General features: G+C 43.0%; 1 long non-coding RNA gene across 1 annotated transcript in view; it reads right to left on the bottom strand.

The window, feature by feature from the left end:
- Nucleotides 1-15,371, bottom strand: part of LOC144686759 (uncharacterized) — a 92,449-nt gene that overhangs the window by 28,387 nt on the left and 48,691 nt on the right. Inside the window, exon 2 of the long non-coding RNA XR_013577984.1 lies at nt 14,992-15,139. This is a non-coding gene — a long non-coding RNA (uncharacterized LOC144686759). The remainder of the gene's footprint in view (nt 1-14,991; nt 15,140-15,371) is intronic.

A 15,371-nucleotide genomic window follows, 5' to 3' on the forward strand; every position in this document is an offset into this window, starting at 1 on the left:
CATGGGAGTGTGATCAGTGAATGGGAGATGCAGGTCAGCTCAGATGGACAACTGAAAGAGAACCCCAGCAGGCAGCATTGAAAATGCTTGGGACAGTGAGATGAGTGTGATGAAGGGAGGCTCCGCGTGTGTGGGAAAATGTTTGCATGAGGCTCCAAAAGGCCCTGCCACACACACTTCTCCCTCCAGAGTCACTCATGGTCTGGCTGCATGCAGCTCTACTGCTAGTGGGGGTGGGGTGCAGTGGGAGGACACACGAAGCCTGTCAATTAAGCTGAAAGATAACATTACACATCCCTGTGGATGTATTATTTGTAATTGTTGTTTTATAATTGTTGTTTTCCCTTTATATTGGTATTCTTGCAAAGTGTCCTGATGAGTGCAAGACAAAAAGCTTCGACACATCTCTTTTTTCAACAATACTCAATGGAAAATAAGGAAATGGCTGGTGAATTGAACAGATATTTTTCATCTATCTTCAGTGTAGAGGATACAAATAACACCCCAGAATTAAGTGTTCACCAAGAGGTCAAAGGGAAGGAGGAACTTAAAACAATTACAATCACCAGAGAAAAAGTACTTAGAAAATTATTAGAACTAAATTTTCCAAATTTCCCTAGATTCTGGAAAAGTTCCATCAGATTGGAAAATAGCAAACGTAACTCCTCTATTCAAGAGAGGGAGACAGAAAGCAGAAAGTTACAATCCAGTTAGCTTAACATCTGTTATAAGGAAATGCTGGAATCTATTGTTAAACAGGTTATAATGGGGCACTTAGAAAATTCCAATGCAATCAAGCAAAGTCAATGTGGTTTTGTGAAAGGGAAATCATGTTTGACTAATTTATTCAAGTTCTTCGAGGAAGTAACAACCAATGTGAATAAAGGGGCACCTGTGGATATGGTGTACTTAGATTTCCAGAAGGCATTTGACAAAGTGCCACATCAAAGGTTCTTTCACAAAATAAGAGCTCATGGTGTATGGGTAACATATTAGCATGGATAGAGGGTTGGTTAACTAATAGCAAACAGTGAGTAGGCATAAATGGGTCACTTTCAGGTTGTCAAGGTGTAATGAGCGGAATGCCACAGGGATCCATGCTGGGGCCTCAAACTTTTACAATCTTTCTTACTAATTTGGATGAATAGATTGAATGTATGGCTGCTAAATGTGCTGATGTCACAAAGATAGGTAGGAAAGCAAGCTGTGAAGAAGCATAAGGTTAAATGAATGGGCAAAAATTTGGTGGATGGAGTACAATGTGGGAAAATGTGAACTTGTCTGCTTTGGCGTATTATTTAAATGGGGAGAGATTGCAGAGCTCTGAGGTACAGAGGGATCTGGCTGTCCTGGTACATGAATCACAAAGTTAGTATGCCGGTATAGCAAGTGATTAGGAAGGGAAATGGAATGTTGGCATTTATTGCAAGGGGAATGGAATATAAAAGTAGGGATGTGTTGCTGCAGTTGTATTGGTGAGTCCACAGCTGAAGTACTGCGTACTAGTCTCCTTATTTAAGAAAGTACATAATTGCATGAGAAGCAGTTTAGAGAAAGTTTGCTCGACTGATTCCTGGGATGAGAGGATTATCCTATGAGGAAAGGTTGGACAGGTTGGGTCTGTATCCATTGGAGTTTAGAAGAATGAGAGGTGATCTTACTGAAATATCTAAGCTCCTGAGGGAACTTGACAGGTTGGATGCTGAGAGGATGTTTCCCCTTTTGGGAGAGACTAGAACATAATTTAAAAATCAGGAACCCCCATTTAAGACGGAGGTGAGGAGAATTTTCAGGTGGCCATGAGTCTGTGGTACTCTCTTCCCTAGAGAATGGTGGAGGCAAGGTCATTGAATATTTTTAAGGCTGAGTTAGATAGATTCTTGACTGACAAAGGGCTCTGTATTGCTGAAGCAAGAATTCTACTAATAAGGGCAATAGCACCTATTTTAGGGCTGTACTCCCAAACTCAGCAGAAATTGGGTCATACATATGCTGTGAGTTCTCCATTCCGTTATCTGGGTATGCAGTGGCTTGACCAGTGCTCCTTAAAATTACTGCTTAGGGCTGCCATGGAACCAATAAATCTATTAATTATTGGCTAGCTTAATGTGAGCCAGAAGGAGCAGGAAACTGCGTGGCTCATGCTCACCTTTCTCCAGGGTGCCTCTCTTCCCCAGGATCTAACTGCAGCTGAGCCAGTTGATTTTGAGGAAACTCCAACTGGTAAGCTGCATCCATTGGTGTCTGTGACTGGCCAGTTTTATGAAAGCGAGGCCTGAAGGCCCTATGTGGGAACAGCATCGGACCTTAATCTCAGGGATCCAAACGCACTTCCCAGATTAGTGCAAAATTGATTTCTCAGCAAAAACTTTTGAGTTTTTAAGTACAAAGAAACAGAAGAAGCAATTAACTGAGAAACTTCATTGGAACTTGCTTTTGGAATGATACAAATCACAAATATTGCGATTGGGTTTATGATTGTGAAGCTTGTATATTAGCTGTTGTTTTATTATCTCTAACTCCAAGCTTTCAAACAGTTTTTCTTGTAAAGTTAGGTACATTTTCCTACTAATTACACCTTCATCATCAATTATCTTTCCCCAGAAGCAATTTTGTTCTGCAAATAATGTACAGATAAAATCTTTTGTAAACAGGATCAAATATCCCACATTGTGTTGCCTTCCTGGTGCCAGGAAGAGGGACATCTGAAATCGGCGTGAAAGAATTTTGGAGACGGAAGGGGAGGATCTGGTTGTTGTGGTCCACACTGGGACCAAGCAACATAGGGAAGAGTAGGCAAGTGGTCCTGTTTGAAAGTAGCAGGAACTAGGAGCTAACTTAACAGCAGGACATCAAGGGCTATAATTTGTGTATTATTACACATATGTGCATATTGGCACAGGGATAAGCTGATTAGGGAGGTGAACACATGGCTGAAAGAGTGTTAGCATCAATGACACATTGGTGTCAGTAATGGGAAAGGAAGGAACTGTACTGTTGGGAAGGGCTCCACCTGAACTTTACTGGGACCAAGGTCCTAATGGAAAGGGCAAATAGGGTGATCACAAGGACTTTAAATTAGTAATGGGGAAGAGGGCTCAGGCAGAAAAGGCAATATAATACTTTTTTATTATTATTCATTTTATGGGATATGGGCATTGTTGGCTAGGCCAGCATTTATTGTCTGTCCCTAATTGCCCTCCACTCTTATCCCATAAGGGAAGAAAGTGGAGTAACAGTCAGAAATTGTGATTTAGGCACTACAGGTAAAGGAAAAAGTAAGATGCGTAAAGTAATTAAACCAGAGGGAAATAAAAAATAAGTGAGTGAAACATTAGAGACAAAGGACAAGTTAGAGTGTATGGCCCAAATAGATATTTGTTATACAAACACATGGAGTATAAGAAAAAATTGAATGAATTGCAGGGACAAATTCACCTTGGAGAGTATGGCATGGTAGCCATCACAGAGACATGACTGCCGGAGGGCCATGACTGGGAATTAAATGTACCAGGTTCTAAAGTTTACAGGAAAGATAGTGAAAATCATAGACCAGAATTTTACGTTTGGCGTGCGGGCGTGCACCTGACACGCACAAGCATAATATGATGTGTGATGACGTCGGGCGTGCATCCCGACATCATCGCGCACTGGTGCGGTATTTCGTTCGACGGGCACACGCCAGAGTCGCCCGCCAATAATTGAAAGGCCTATTAAGGCCATTAACGAGCTAATTAACTTGAAATTTACGCTGCCCATCCAACCTAACGGTTGGCAGGCAGGCGAAAAGGCCAAGTGGCTTTTACATTTTTTAGGAAACCTCATCCATAAGCTATATTGATTGTTAATTTTAAAACTAAGATTGATAGATTTTTGTTAGCCAAAGATATTCATGGACATGGTACAAAGGTGGATATTTGAAGTTAAGGCACACATCAGCCATGATCTGACTGAAGGATAGAATTGGCTCGAGGGGCTAAATGGTTTACTCCTGTTCCTGTGTTCCTATAGGCAGAAAAAGACCAGCTTCTTCATCAAGATTTGCCACACCACAATGGCCAGAGCATTATGACTCCCTAAACAACACCCCTCCCCCCATCTCCCATGTCCCACACATCCACGTGATCTCCTGGGACAGACAATATTTCAGAGAAAGAACCCAAGTTTGTAGAATGCCTTCTGCTCCAGTTGAATTTTCTTCCGCACATTCCTTGTCAGCCATAATGCTTTTGTTTTGCCATATGTCCTCCTTCTAATCACTGGAACATACATGGGTCCATTGTGTTTAAAAGTAGTTTTATGTAGAAACCATTTGTCCTCAGTACTTGATTACCTATCTAGTAGGGCTGCCCAGACAATTTTTGTCAGAGCTTCAGACATTTTTGTAAAGTTGGCCTTCTTAAAACCACTAAACTGGTCGAATTTGCATTGCAATCTGAGTTTATTTGCTATTGTTAACCATTATTTGGGCAGCATGGTTTTGTCCATTTCTTGGTTATTTGTTAGGTAATTAAAATTATAATCTCAGACACTACTTAGCTATTTATTAAATAAAAGTAATTATATTTATAAATACTCAGGTATAACATGTTGTCTTGATAATAATCAAATTCCATATGGAAATAAGCTTCCCTATATTCTTCAAACTCGTCTGCAGTTGGTCACCTGTCATTGGCACTGTGGGGAGGATCTTTTTTTCAGCAGTACATGTTAATTTGGCATAATGATGTTGCAGTCCATTACCCTCCATGCAAAAGCAACCACTATATATTACACTAGAAAAATTGTCGATTATAGAAATGGGAAACATAAGGTACTGATGATAATTAAGCCATAGAAATAAATTTGTGTATGAAAATATGTTAGATTATATTATACCTTAAAGTTCTGTCAGAACCAAACTGTATGGAAAACAGAAATAGTTTCACAGATAGCTATTAGGATTGCAATAAGCCTTTATTTCATTGTGCTAGTTTGGAACAGGATGGCACTTATCAACATAAGCCAAGTTTATGCTGGTAACACAGAACTTATGCTGTTAGTGTTCTGGCATTGTACTGAAATGAATGGAGAAAGTTATGTTCGGACAAATTATCTACTCTAATCAATGCATTAATCCTGTGAACATGACTAACGTGAACAGTTGCTAATCAGCCAGCAAGATGTATTCCTATGTATATTTTACTTGCTTAGTTCTTGTTTTATTTTAATTTTTAGTTTAAAAAAATTCAACCAACAGACCTGAGAAGCCTTCGATAACAACCTCTCAGGACACTGACACCCAGATGTAACTGGCCTAAGGGTACCTTGATTGCCTGGAACCACTAACCAGCATGGAACTACTAGAAAAGGCATTCACTCATTCTTTTACCACAACTCAAACCATGTATCACTGTTACAGCCATCATTTAGAATAAATCTCTTCTAATGACTACGCTAGCCTCTTTTTTTGATCTTTTGTCTCCTAACCAAGTTCTGGACTTTTATCTTGTGTGTCCAGACTGTTTCCTTAGGCCAGCAGGATATATGGCATCTTCAAGACCCAGAGTTTTGCCATGACAGAGAGGCTCTCCGGACGAGCCCGGTAATCCTAAATCTCGTCCTCGAACATGGCACTTCCTATTTTCATGGGGGCAGGACTGGGGTTGGGCCGGGGTTCATGCATGAGTAGTTTAAGGAAGCAGCTGGCCATTTAAATCTACAGCTGTCTCCACTGAAGTGGGATTTTGGTAGGCCAGGAGTATGCAAATTACACCAGGTAAGAACTGGTCTGAACTTGGTGGACCTTTTTTGCAAAGCCAGGGTGCCTCTTTGGAGATCTAAAATAATCCTTTGGATATGGTCCTGGGACACCTTTGGGAGAGGTAAGGCACCCTTTGAGAGAAGAAAAGCACTCTTTGGGATTGTTAAAAGTAAACATGATTGTACGTTAAAAAAAAAGTGCTTGAACTCATTGGGACTGTCAAAGAACTGTCAAGCTGTCAAAGAACTGTCAAATGATATTAGCTGAGCTGGCATGGAGAGGGTAAGAGAAAAGGGTGGTGTGTGGGGTCATGGGTTGGTATGACCTGATGCTAAATTGGCACAGGGCCGATAAAGGACTATGTGGATGTGGGGGGCATAGGGGGTATAATGGGTCATGGGGTTGGATAGAGGGGCATTGGTTAGCATGGGGTATGGGGGTCCATGGGGGTGGATAGAGGGGCATGGGTTGGCATGAGGGGCATATGAGGGGGTATGGGGAGTTGTGTGGGGGCATGGGGTGGCATAGGTTGGCATGGATGGGGAAAGGGAGTATGTGGGGTGTAGGGGGGTGGGTGAGAGTTGAAGGGCTGTTCTTTGTTTCAATCTATTTTTTGTTTAATTCAGCAAAGTGCCAGAGCATGGAGGCAGGCCTTTCGCGCAGCCCGCCTCTGCACTCATTCCGGGGGCAGCGGACCCGACTCCTAATTAAACCCCACACTGCTCCCATCTGCTGTTCCCCCCGCCGCCCCCCCCGCCGGAGTAAAAATAAGAACTGCATCCTGACATTTTTAAAGGTGGGGTTCACAGAGCCAGGGGTTCTCCCATTTCTGAGCACCTGACCCAGGAACAAAATCTGGACCTAAGTTTGGGTGAACCAAAATGTTTTACACTTCAAAATTGATCAAACTGAAGCTGTATTGTTCAGTTATGCCAGAAATTCTGCAATCCCATTACTCTTTACTTACTGTCTCCTCAATCTCAACAGTGCACAATCTTAGCATCTCGTTGGCCCGAAGGTGAGTCTCAAACCCCATATCCTATCCATTATATAAAGTCAGGAAACAGTTATGTTATTAGGGTGAAGTACCAAATAGGATCCCAAAAACGAAGAGAGAAAATAAGAGGGTAAGACATCTTGGACTGCCTCCTTGTGGTCAACGGATAAGCAGCATCAGAGAAGCTGGGCAACTAATTGCCTTTTCACCAGGGAACTAGTGGTTGGCGATCTGAGAGAATGAAAGGACAAATATGCTAAATTATTCCCATTCCCCTACCTAAATAAGTGCATCCATAGAGTATTAAAGTATTCTTCATAGCCAAATGAAATCAAAACAACATGGAAAATTGGAGCATTCAGTGGAAGTCACACCTCCCTTGGGGTGCAATTTGTGTTATCAGGTTTATTTCAGCATTGCAGTGTTGCTATGGAAATCAGGTCTGGTTTAGGATTGCCAGCTGCTATGGGATCCAATGTCCCTGCAACTCACTGCAATTTGCTTGTTAAGTTTATTATGTGATGATTAAATTTAATTTTGAATGGCCTAATGAATTTTGATTCCCATTTGCAGCTGAAAGATTATTTATACATTTGTATATGCTATAAATCAGAATTAATACATTTTTGTGCAACTTTTAAAAAATGCTATCATAGATTAGTTACAAAAATACTTAGGCCCTCTTTTTCTTGGCAGAGATATGCAGATAGTTTTCTGATTTCAGCTATGCAGATTGATGTGCTGAGGGTGGGGTTGGTGGGGCAATCAATGGTCATGTCACCACAGAGCAGTTCTGAGTACTCAATGCCTGATCACAGACTAGGACAAGTGAAAATTTTGCCCATTATTTATATTATTAGTACTCAGTAGAATGCACATCTTCACCACACTGTGTCAATTCAACGTTATTATCATTACGCAGCTCTTCCTTGGGGCTTTTCCCTGCCTGGTTGATGCTCTGTAATTACAAAGCTTAAAAAATAAATCTTTTTATTAAGAGCTTCCATCTCACTGAGGAGGCTTCAGGCCAACAACCTGCTCTGAAAACTGTGCTCACATTTTGACGGCTGTGGCAAATTCCACCACAGTAGCTGAGACAATGCACAACATTGTAAAACAATTAACAACGTTGCAAATAAAACATCCCACAACATTCCAAAAAAAAGTCAATTTGCCCTATTGCCCAATGTTAATGCACCCTTTAAAGGATTCCAGGATCCGGATTCACATCTTTGCCAAAAACTAATCAGTTCTTCCTTGGGCCGGACGTTATCTGTGTGCCAAGTTTTATTGAAATCCTTATATTAGTTTTTGAGATGTATTGTTTACAGACCAGCAGACTGACAAACAGGGGTGAAAACATTACCTCCGCCCAACTTCAGTAGCAGAGGTAACAACACAGCATTGGGGCTGAAGAGATCCCCAATAATAATAAAAATAATGGCCAAAATTTTTAGCTCGGTGGGCGGGTGTGCCCCAATCCGCTCGAGCATAAAATGACGTGCGTTGACGTCAATGAGTAGTTGCAAATAGTTCGGTCGGCAGGCACGCGCTAGAGTCAGCAGCTCGCCTGCCGACAGTCAAAAGGCCTATTAAGGCCATTAACAAGGTAAAAAAAAAGAAAATTTTCGCTGCCATCCAACCTTATGGTTGGTGGGCAAGTGAAAAGGCCAAGCAGCATTTGCACTTTTTAGGAAACATCATCCACGGATGGGATGAGATTTCCTAATGCAAATAAAAATGAAATAAAAATTTTAAAACTTAATTAATAACATGTCCCTGTTCATGTGACAGAGTCAGATGTGGGGACACATTTTATAATATTTTTAATTTCTGTATTATTATTTTTTGAAACTCTTCATCTCCCTGAGGCAGCTCTGTGCCCCAGGGAGATTTTCAAGCACTCACTCGCATACGTGCATGAAGTTTGCACTCACTCTGCTCGCCTTCCTCCCTCCAAACACAGACAGCGCTGACGCTGCTGCTCGCATTTCACGCTGGGTTGGCCTTAATTGGCCAGCCAGTGTGAAATCGCCTTCAGGCCTCGATTGCAGGTGGCAGTCGGCTTCCCGACCTCCCCCGCTGAGCCTGCCCGACAAGGGCAACATTCTGCCCAACAAAAAGGAGTAAAAATTGTGCGAAAAAACAAAAACAATGGCCAGGATTTTAAGGTCCCTCCAGTCCTGCAGGATATTATGGTCCCGCTGAACGGAATGGAGATTTAAATTGTTCACCACATCTGCCGGGGGAGACCCGCAGTGGCGGGGCCATAAAATCCTGGCTAATGAAACAGTTGGATTTCTCTCTCAGTGCCATTAATATATAATTTTATTTGCAATATAATTCCCAATATACACTACCAGTGTACATTGGGTTTGTGCAGGACTGCATATATTGTGGCAGGTGTATATTTGCAAAATATTTCCTTTTGTTTTCTCTACCGTAAATATTGGGCCCGAAATTTAGACAGTTCCATTGACCCACAGGAAGTTAGGTAGGGCACGACCTCTGTCACCCAGGATCTCACAGCACTGACTCTGCTATTAATTTTGGGCTTAAATACAAAGGGCAAAAAATTGGTTTGCTCTCATTTTCAGGCATAAGGGTCACAATTTGTAATTTGTCCATGTCTTTTCCCATTGAAGTAGGCAGTGCATAAACATTTTGCTGCCTTTTCATTTGAATAATTCTACCATTCAGTCTGTATGACCCATGCTCCTGGCTAACTGGATGCTCAACAGGGGATCTAACAGTGTGCATGGTTGGCATGTGCTGCAGCTAGCCTGCCCCTCTTAAAGGCAGCCTACCCCTTTTAAATGGGAGCTGCACTAATTGTAAGGAAGTTGCTGCTGACTGTCTCTGCAGGAATTGGCTATAAGGGGAAGCACAGCAAATGGAACAACATGGAAGAGGAACGGCTCCCAGATTCTTGGATGCAGTGCTGGAAGCCTTAGTCCAAGCAATTAACAGGAGGAGAGAAGCCATGTTACTGTAGGGGGCTCTTGAGGAACATCATCAGAAGGGAGTGAGAGCAGCTGGCCAGGGAGGTCAATTCATGGAGTCTGGCCATGAGGGCCTGGCAACAGTGCAGCGAGAAATTCAAAGACCATGTGTGTAGTCAAGGTCAGTGATTGCATCTCCACTTAACATCTTCCAGCCACCACACTGCCAACCTCTCACACTGCTCAGTGCGCTACACCCCCATCACTCAGCCATCAGCGGTCTCCAGGACTCAAGCCTAACATTCAGATTTTATACATTACCCTCTCACAACTCCCAATGATGCCAATCTTACACCTACCTCTTGCTGCTTCCTCATACCTCCAGCTATTCAGCTGTGGCAGGCACAGCACCCAATCACAGTACAAAACAATCACTGGCATCTGCCTCTCGCTTGCAGGACAAGGTGGCCCATAACCATAGGGAGCAGAACAGACCTCAGAGGGGGACAGGCACAGCTGCATAATCTAGGAACACTGATGGAGACAGTGGTCTGCATCATGAGGCCAGCTGTGGCAGGGGCTGTTGCGCCCAGTGCAGCCAAGAATATTCAGGTTGATGGCATGTTCCTGCTTTTTGGTCATTCTCAAATCCCACCTCACATTCATCCGGCTATCTTTCATGAAGTGCAAGCTGAAGATGCTGTGACTATGGACTTCCTGCTTTCCACTCAACTCCCCTCCCTCACCCTAACCTTCTACTTCTGATTTTCTGTTTTCAGGTGCACAAAAACTTCTACATGGCCTACCAGTGCAGCATCAGTAAGAGGTGCAAGAGCTGCACTGTATCTCTGGCGAAGAAGCACTGTCACTTGACCTGATTCTCGCAGCCACCAGCTCAGATATTTGCAGTGTGCATACCTTAGAGGATAGTCTAGAGTTGGGATCAGCACATGGTGAGTCACCTGACACAAGAGGCCTGCAGCAAGGCTAGGGGGGTAGGACAGTTCATCTATCAGCTCCCTAGAGGGCAAGCTCACAAACAAGTGCTGCTTTAATGGACTCAGATAAGGGATTCAATAGGACGGCATACAAGAGAATGCTGATGAACATGCAAATCGAGATGCTTGGTGCATTAGCAGGCCTGCCAGACAGCCTCCTGTCTCTGTCAAGGAGCATTAAAGAATCTGGCTCCAATGTGGCTGAAGGCATCGCACTGAGCTCAGAGCCCATCCCTTTCACCGTGGAAGTGGGACCAAGTCCATGACAACATTTGTGGACCCAGCTGTGATGCAAGATCTGGAGGCCATTGTCTTAGCTTCTATCGCAGCACAGGCACAATGTCAATCAAAGTCTCAGTGCTGCAGGGGAAGCTCAGACAGAGGTCATTAGACCCATGCTTGCTGCCATGCTGGGTCGAATTGCTGTCCTCGTGACTGCTGGTCTCAGTGCTCAAAGAGGCATGCAGGCTCTCACAATAGTCCAGTGATCTGTTCTCCAGCAGACCTCACATAAGGCTACTTAATAGATTAAGAGCTCATGGTGTTGGAGGTAGAATATTAGCATGGATAGAGGATTGGCTAACTAATAGAAGACAGAAAGTTGGGATAAGGGGGGCATTTTCAGGATGGCAACCTGTAACTAGTGGAGTGCCACAGGGATCAGTGCTGGGGCCACAAATATTTACAATATATATTAACGACTTGGATGAGGGAAGTGAATGTACTATCGCCAAGTTTGCAGATAACACAAAAATAGGTGGGAAGGCAAGTGGTGAGGATGACACAAAGAGTCTACAGAGGGATATAGGCAGATTAAGTGAGTGGGCAAAAACTTGGCAGATGGAATACAATGTGGAAAAATGTGAGGTTATGCACTTTGGCAGGAAGAATAGAGGAGCTGAATATTATTTAAATGGAGATAGACTGCAGAAAGCTGCAGCACAGAGGGATTTGGGGGTTCTTGTGCATTAATACAAGTTCAGCAAGTAATGGGAAAGGCAAATGGAATGTTGGCCTTTATTTCAAAGGGAATGGAATATAAAAATAGGGAAGTCTTGCTAAAACTATACAAGGTACTCGTTAGACCACACCACACCTAGAATACTGTGAACAGTTTTGGTCCCATTATATAAGGAAATATGTACTGGCATTGGAGGCAGTCCAGAGAAGTTTCACTAGTTTGATGCCAGGTATGGAGAGATTTTCTTATGAGGAGAGGTTGAGTAGGTTGGGCCTGAACATTGGAGTATAGAAGAATGAGAGGCGACCTTATTGAAATGTGTAAGATTCTTAGGGGGTTGTAGAGGCTGGGTCATTAAGTATGTTCAAGGCTGAGATGGACAGATTTTTAATCAGTAAGGAAATCAAGGGTTATGGGGAAAAGGCAGAAAAGTGGAGTTGAGGATTATCAGATCAGCCATGATCTCATTGAATGGCAAAGCAGACCCGATGGGCCGAATGGCCTATTTCTGTTCCTATGCCTTGTGGTCTATAGATCATTAGTACTGCTGCGGCACTGTCCTAAGGGAGTGGCAGTGGTTTTATGGTGCACAAACCTGTGCTCCTTATGACTCTATGTTAATACCTCACTGATGAGCAAAATTGTGTAGCATGCAGCACACTTGAATGATGCACAGGACTTTCACAGGCCAGGATTGCAGAATAATCACTTGACCAGTCAAAGCATCTGAAGCATTACTTCAAGATTTGTATGGTGTGCTGAATTATGATTCTATTGGTTGCATATCCCTGGTTAGATATGAGGCTCAGCTAGAATCCACAATGCCTGAATACAAAAGTATCCTTGGCTGATCTTGCAATCTTCATTGCAAATAATGAGTGATACCATTGGTCACCAGACGATGAAGACATTATGGTTGCTGATAGGTTAGTGGACTTTGACATGCATCGTTCTATGCCCCTGGTTTTACACAAAGTATATGTTGATAGAACTCCGATGTAGTGTATCCCCAGGGTGCTAATTTTGCCAACTTTCTTCCAGTCTTGCTCACTCCATTTAGTACTACCCCGGCAGACTCTGCCAGCAATCATTGCCCTTCTGTATTTCCCTCCAGAATGTCCATTCATTTGAGGAAAACCATTTGCCCTCTAGGAGCTTCCTGTAGAAGATTCCATTAACATACTGGCTTTGATGAACACCTTTCTTATTATTAGTTGACAGCTTTCTCCTTACTGAAGCCTTCTTGCCTGGTTATACATTCCGCCACTTGCCTCACCCAAACTGCCACGTGGCGTGGCCCTTAGTATCCCTCCTACTCCTCTGGTACCTTTACCTTCTTTGAGCCTCTCATCTTGTTCTAACCTTCCCACCTCTTCTTTATTATGCTTACTTTCCATCACTCACCCAATTCCATCCTGCATTTCTCACTGAGCTTTCCTTCCTGCTTTAGGGTGTACATTGAGTAAATCCTCATTCTTGGTCATTTCAATGTTCAGTTCAATTCATCTTTCCCTCTCTACTCTGATTTCAACGCCATCCTGTCTTCCCTTAACCTCTCCCTCCACATAAACTCTCCTACCCATATCACAGCTTTCCCCTTGACCTTACCATCTTATGTAACCTTTCTCTCTCCATGGTATCGATCACAGACAAGGCCATCTCTGACCACTTTCTTGTTTGTACCTCTTACCATACATACACTGCTATTGCTTTCCAAACCTGTTATTTCTGTACCCACCGAGTAAAATCTCTCCCTTAGGTCATTTAAAATTGCTTTTTCTAAATTCTGATTCCTTCAGCATGGCCCTTAGCTTCATTCCATTAAGTCTAGGGGATGCACAGTTGGCATATAAGGCACACAATTGGTTTAGCCACCCATCACCAGATGTTTGCATTGCACTGGTCCTCACCCTCTTCAGCCAAAAAACTCTCACTACCTCAGGACCACTCTGTCTCCAACAGCCATCGGCTTTTACATTTGAAACCATCTATTCAGCTGTCTCTCCTACCTTACTTTGGCTCCTGGGCCCTAACATTTCCAATTTAAAACTCTCATTCTTGCGTTTAAATCCTTTCAAAATCTCATCCTTCGCTATGTCTGTAATTATATCCAAGAGCTCGGAGCTCTGTCAGCTCTGGCTACTTGTGTACCCCAGCTGGGGTTTCCTTCCTAAACCTCTCTGCCACTTCATGTCTCTCTCCTCTTTTAACACCTGATTTAAAATCAACCACTTTGACCAAGCTTTTTGCCACACTCCTAATATCTCCTTCTTTAGCTCCACTTTCATTTTTTCCCTTTATGTCTCTGTGAGGTGCATTGGGATGTTTTTTCTACATTAAAGGTGCCAGGTAAGTTGTGGTTGGTTTATATCTGTTACAGTTCATCTAGCGTAGGAATTTTAAACCGGTACCCAAAGGGCCAAATGTGTTCGTTAAAATTGAGGAAATCCAGCCATGTGAAATGATGTCACAGCAGTGGTTGTCCATGGGAATCATTTTGGAAATCATTTAGCTGTCTCTTGTAAAAATAGTACCTCAATCACCCAGAGGTGATTCACCTGCAGATTGATCACTGATATTGCCAGATGAAGAAAAGTGAGTTCAGTTGCATAATTTTCTGCTGTTCTGGGCACATCTCTCATGATGCACGAGAGCAGTGAAGCTGCATTGCCAGCCCCAGAAGTGCTGGGTGCTTGTTGTAAACCATGCACTTTCTCGCATGGGTGAGTGGAATCAGGCAAAGCGGAAAGTCAAAGGTCAAGGAGACATGGAGCCTTGGGGGCATCGGTGCCAAAGATGTCATTGGTGACATTGGGTGGTCATGGTGGCAATTTCTTTCTTTTTAAATATGATATAACCGCATATTGAGCATCTATTCTAATTGGACCATGCAGCTGGTGAACTGTTCAGGCACTTTATTCACTTTCTGTGTTGACTGCCTTATTTTCATTAAAGTCAGCGCCTTATGAGGCTAACACACAGCTTATGCGCAACCTCCCTGTCCCTTTTGTGCACACTAACCATATTCTGGCATTTTGTTGGCATTTGCTGCCAGTGTCGATTTTTAGGGGAACCAAAGTTTAATATGATTCAACATATTTGATGCCTGATACAATATTACCTGTAGTGTTCATCTGTTCAGTATTTGATTATGTGTGTCTCTTGATTGCTCACTGCATATAATTAGTTCAATTTAGGTGTGGTCACTTAGAAAAAGAAACTAAACTAAGGCAAGCTGCTGTTAGCCTGAGAGAACAGACATTTTAAAGCATTGAATAACACCCCTGTTACACACGTAGAAGTTTATGTGTCATCTCTGCATATCTCCGAGGCTTAAAAGACAACATTACCAGCCCGCTGATGTATGCACCTATGGAGTTAGGCTGACACATGTGCGTGTTGTCCTCTGTAAGAGACTGGAAGGATCCTGATGTGTAGAAATTAATGGCTGTGGTCATCCTCACTGTCACTGGCAGTGCTGTATTCTGAGGACAGGTCCTGTTCAAACATAATACATATCTCTGTCACAGCATTTCTACTAAAGCCCTTTTTCTAGCCTCTTCTTCCTCCAAGAACAAAAACACACAGGGGCTAGGATTTTATGGCCCCTCCCACCTGGCGGGATATTACGGTCCCGCTGAACTGAATGGAGATTTAAATGGCTCACCGCATCCGCTGGAGGTTGACATGCTGCGGCGGGGCCGTAGAATCCTGGCCAGGGTTTCATACA

Source organism: Cetorhinus maximus, chromosome 11, assembly GCF_964194155.1.
Source record: "Cetorhinus maximus chromosome 11, sCetMax3.hap1.1, whole genome shotgun sequence".
NCBI classification, from domain to species: Eukaryota; Metazoa; Chordata; class Chondrichthyes; order Lamniformes; family Cetorhinidae; genus Cetorhinus; species Cetorhinus maximus.